The 5,428-nt window shown below is 56.0% G+C and overlaps 1 protein-coding gene across 14 annotated transcripts in view; it reads right to left on the reverse strand.

The window, feature by feature from the left end:
- The window catches only part of DYSF (dysferlin), a 229,745-nt gene that overhangs the window by 89,940 nt on the left and 134,377 nt on the right, over positions 1 to 5,428 (reverse strand). The window lies entirely within an intron of this gene.

A 5,428-nucleotide genomic window follows, 5' to 3' on the forward strand; every position in this document is an offset into this window, starting at 1 on the left:
GTTAGGAAACAGAAGCTACGGGCACTCACTGGCCGAACAATGCTGGGTTTGCCTAACAGGAGGCAGCCACCAGGCTAGGACCAGCTTGCCAGCCTTCAGGCACAAAAACAAACTGGGGTCAATCTGGGAGGGCTTCCTGTAGGAAGTTGGTTTTGAACCTGATTCTGGAGGTAGAAGAGGGCAATGGGAGGCCCTTGGCAGAAGAAGGGGCAGGGGAGACATGCCCACCACATCTTGCCACGCCCACCTGGTGGGAGCCTCCCTGGCATGGGGCTCTCCTTTCCCATGCACCAGCCTGGCAGGGCTGGCCCAAGCCGTTCCCTTCCTGGCCCTGGCAGGGCCCAGCGGCGTCTGTGCATTTAATGAAACCGTCTGGCTGTGATACCATCAGCTCCAAGCTCGGCAGAGAACCTCTACCCGGTTCCAGTAAGAAAAAGAGGGCGCGTTCCGATAAATAAAACCATATTCGAGAGCCAGCGAAAAAGGCCCTTTTGTTCCCGCCCCCTGTGCTTCCCAAGGCTTTATTTTTATAAGCGCGCGGGCCCCAGACCGACCGCGTTTACACAAAGATCACAATTGCACATTGTGGCGGCCATGCACGCTGTATTGGTGTTGGCAGCGCCCCCCACGCTGGCCCCCGAGCAGGCGACTCCTTCCAGCAGCCCCATCAGCGCAGGCAATGAGCTCAGCACTGGGGGAAAGGGAGGGGGTGGCTTTCAAACAAAAATCACCCAGACCCACACGCTCGCCCCGCCCGCCGGGGGCGGGGGACCGTAGTCCTTGAGCCCCCCCTTCCGGGACTGAGTTGGGGAGGCTGCGCGGGGGCGGTTGGACTAGCCCCGAGGGGGGGGGGGGGGCGGGGGGGAACACACAACAAAGGCATTGTAAGGAGCAGGCCTGGAGGCCTGGGGCCTCAGACACTGGGCTACTGTGTGCTGGGGCCTGGCCTCTCCCCACACAAGGCCCAGCCCCTCAAAAAAAGAGAAACAAGGGGGGTGGGGTGTTGCTGAAGCAAGGTGGTCAGATGAAGGGAAGCCAGACGGATGCACAGACACAAGACTCTTCCAGGAAAGCCAGGAGGATGGAGAGGCAGATCCCAAGGAGAGGTGGAGGGGAGGGGAGAGGCCAGCTCTTCCCAGAGCCACTCCAGTAGGGGAGGGCCAGCATCAGCCCTCCGGCCTCACCTGCCAAGCCACACGGAGCACCGCTGGCGCTGAAGCTGGATCGGAGCTCTGTGAGGACCACAGGCTGCCCTGGGAGCTCCAGCCAAGAGCACACAAGGGTTCTACTGGACTCCACCACCACAGGAGGCCCCAGGCAGGTGACTGCTGGACCTGCAGCCCTATGCCTGATCTCTGCTGTTCAGACCTTCCTGGAGCTCCAAGGAGGATCCTTCTGCAGTCACAATACACTAAGCTTCCCTCATGGGCCCTCCCTCCAACCGCTCAGACCACAGGGCAGGTGTCATCATACCCCTTGTCAGAAGAGGGAGTTTGGCCCCAGGAAGACCGCTAACCCCTACTCACAGGTGCCTGGGACCAGACTCCCTGACTCCTAGTCAGTGCACTTTCTACCTGCCACGAACACGGGAAAAGGGCCCTTAAGACAGGGTGGAGTAGACTGCCAGTAATCAAGGCAATGCAAACAAAAACTGCAATGCAGCAGTATTTTTCCTATAAAATTAAGAAAAATTGTTTAGATTTATAAAACCCAGTGTTGGCAAATATTTGACGAAATAGGTACTCTCCTTTATTGCTGGAAGCAATCCAGCAACCCTTTAGAAAAGCAATCAGGCAGTATGCCCTGAAAAACATAAAACTGTTTACACCCTGTTTCCCATAGTTCTGGGAATCATCCAAATTAACCAAAAAGCTATATGAACAAAGATGTTCACTCCAGCATTACCTGCAATCCGTCATTCGTCCGACGTACAGTTACTGACTGACCCGCATATGGTAGGTAAGCACAGTGCTCTGAATATGAAGGTGTACGAGACACAGTCCGGGCTCTTAAGATCATGACTGCTGCTTGGAAGTGGTAACTAAACATCAGTTACAACACAAAGCAATGTGCAGCTTCACAGCGGAGTGTTCAAGGCGCTAGGGGTGGGGGTACGCCCTGGAGTCTGGTGGCGTCAAGTCAGTACCCCCAAAGGCGGTCTCCTACCCCGAGTCTCAAGAATAAGGAGGTAACCAAGGTGGGCCAAAGAGAAGGGGGCGGCCAGGCACCCAGCACAGCACTGGCAAAAGCACCAAAGAGCACTCAGGGAACAGCAAGTCTGTCTGAGGGGAGGAAGGTAGCACCCCGGGCCCCAGGGAGGAGGACGCAGGCGGGCAGATCACAAACGGTCCTGCACTCGTGCTCAGTGAGTTGGGCTGAATCCTGTCCAGCAGAGTTCCCCAAAATGTGTTCTTCGCAAGGCGAGTTCTCGGGGGAATGAAGGAACGCTTAAACACGTTCAGCAGACTCCTTTCCTGCAGCCACCCCAGCCTTCAATGCCACCATGATTTGTAAATCGCCAAGTGTGCAGTGTTTCCCAGTCTCTCTCTCTCAGGAACCCTTTTTAAGCGGAGCATTTCACAAGCCTCCAGCACACCTTGGAAAACAGCTTCTCAAGCTCATTGGGAGAACTCCCCCAGCCAGAGCCAAACTTAACAGAAAGCTGTGCTCCAGAAGAGGGGGCGGGCTCAGACTGGAGTCCAGACAGAGGAAGCCCACAAGCAAGGGCTCCCCAGCCCCACCCAAGCCAGAGTCTGAATCCGGGGGAGACGAAAGCACTGGTCCCCACCGAGGCGACTTCAGCTGTGGGGCAGCCATGGTTCACCAGACCTCACTGTGGCCTGGCCTGGCAGCAACGCTCCTCAGGACCACCCAACTAGCACACAGCTTTGACCTCCCTGGAACCATGAGGCCGGCAAAGAGGGTACAGGACCTTCTGCTTTCTTGGCAGACACTCTACCCCCATAAATGAATAACTTGGCATCTGACCTACTAGCCTTCTCTCATCTTCTTTGTTAACCAAGTGGGGCCCCTGAGCCCACTGACCCATGAGACTCTCAAGGAGGAGTTTCTGGGTGCCTCAAGCTAAGGGCCATGCCCTGGAATGTGAGCTGCCCAAGGGTCCTCCCTCCTGGCGGCAGCTCTGTAAGCAGAGCTTATGGCTCCCTCAAACCACACCGGTGGTCGCCGGCTGGGGGTCGAGGCAAAGCAGAATTCCCTGGAGTATAACAGGGCAAAGGAGGCAGCGCACTCCCCGATCCCCTCTGAGAATTATCCGTCTACAGGGAAGAACAACTCAGCTCTGACCGCTGTTCAGAGCCACAATGCTGCCCAGTAGGTACGGCATTGAGGACAAGTGATTTCTAAGTCCTCTGGAGACCTATCTTTTCTGTTCAAAGTAGATCCAGTTTGTATTCCAGATGCTCACCCAGCAGTGGCCACCCTATCCCAATGTAAGAGAAGCCATTTGAATTAAGCATCATTTCACATTTTTTCTACCTAATCACTATGCTGGCCACACACACTCATAAGCACACAAGCACAGGCCACACTCGCCCTTCCCAGTGGTCCAGAGAATTGATGCCAGGCCTCCACTCAAACCCCACCCAAGGCAAAATCCTCAGGCAGCCTGGATGGCAGTGTCTCCACAAGCCTCCCTCCCCGACCGAGTTCAGTGTTATTCAACAAGTGTTTCCTGGACAATTCCTCTGTGTCCCCCACACCTTCAGCCAAGGAGAAGAAATAGACAGAGCACTGGTCTTGCGGCAGCCCCAAGGCCCACCATACAAGGGACTAGCAGAGGGCACAGCACAGGGTCATGGGGGCCCCGCTGGGGAAAAGCCCAGGGCAGCAAGGTCAGAGCACTTCCCAAGGAGAGCCCTCTGGGCTGCAGACGCCAGCAGGCAGGCTGGAAGACGACACCAGCGACAGACTCTGTGCCGGACCCTCCCCAGACCCCAGACATTCCTGATTCACACAGGAGTTTCCTCTGAGAAATGCCAGCCAGTGGCCACGCACAGCCTCCAGCCACCCCAGGGTCAGTTCCAGGGGAGAAGCTGCTTTGGTTTAGGGTTTGGGAGTGAAAATAAACACTCTGGGCTTTATAGGTTCACCCGTGTTGGCTGCTGTTTTCCTTTCCAGCAGCCGCTCAATCAGGCCTTTCATTCAGAAGCCAGCGGCCTCTGAGGAAGCCCTGGGCAGTGCCCTCAAAGCTCAAGGGATGTTTATTTGGGGGAGGGGGTGGAGCTAGGATGGAAAGTGTGACGTCTTCTGCGGCCCCGGTACCAGGCTGACCCTGCCTGCAGTCCCCAGAGGTGCGGGTCCCCGGGAGGAGCTCCCTCCCTGCAGGGTCCACCCCCAGCCCAGCCAGTGGAGGACAAGGGGCCCTCGACCTGCACCCCACTTACCCATCCCACACACACACAAACCTGCTGCCTGCACCCGGACCTCTCACACCCTCCCCCGAAGGAAGAGGAAGCAAGACTGTGAATTAGGTCACTTCTCTTCTCCTTGGGGTAGGTGCTGATTGTCAGAAGACATCCTGGCCAAGGTTCCCAGGAAGTTGCAGCTGCAGAGATCTCCCCCGCACTCCCACAACTCCCCCCACCCCCGCCGCCACCTGCCAATCCCCACGTGCTTGTTGCTCCATCCACCCTGAGCCCGGCTGCATGGGGCTAGAGAAAAGGTCACTGAGAGGAGAGGAACACGAGGAAGCACAGCTGCTGGGGAGGAACCAGAGTGGTCCCCAGGTCGGGGAAGAGCAGTGTCCAGAAAGGAGGACGGGCGCCTGGCCGTGAGCTGAGTGCCATTCTGTGAACAGGAGGTCACTCTCATAGAAGAACTCAGATCTACTCAAGTAAGTAGCAAGCACCTGGAGTAGGGTACATCACCTGTCAGCTATTTTAACTCAAGCAGTTTAGTTTCTTCATCTGTAAAATGGGGATGTTCAATGCCTGCTTCATAGGAGAGTTGTAAGGTGTACATGAAAAAACGTCAGCAAAGCGCCTAGGCTCATAGTGAGCACTTAGTAAGTGCTAGTTCTTTAGAACCTGCTGCAGGTTCAAGGGTAAGTCAAGGTCCCTTCCTGGAGGAGCTCAGAGTCATGGTTGGAAGAATATGACAGAGGTAGATGGCAGGTGATCTATGCAGTGGGTAAGGACTCTGAGAGGGGTGCTGGTGAGGTCCTGGCCAGGTGCTGAGGAAGCAACAACCAGCTCAGCTTGGGGAAGAGTCAGAGGGCATCTGGGCTGGGTCTTGAAGGATGAGTAGGAGTTCACTGGATTAAAAATAGGGAGGGAAGGCATTCTAGGCACTGAGCACAAAGGCCAGAAATGTGGAAGAACTAGACAAACGTTGGCGAAAGTTGGTGCAGCCAGAGCTAGCAGATAGAGGGGAATTAGGGAAAGGTGAAACCGGTGAGATCCAAAGG

The sequence above is a fragment of the Lipotes vexillifer genome, unplaced genomic scaffold, assembly GCF_000442215.2.
Source record: "Lipotes vexillifer unplaced genomic scaffold, Lipotes_vexillifer_v1.1 scaffold253, whole genome shotgun sequence".
In the NCBI taxonomy this organism is placed as follows: domain Eukaryota; kingdom Metazoa; phylum Chordata; class Mammalia; order Artiodactyla; family Lipotidae; genus Lipotes; species Lipotes vexillifer.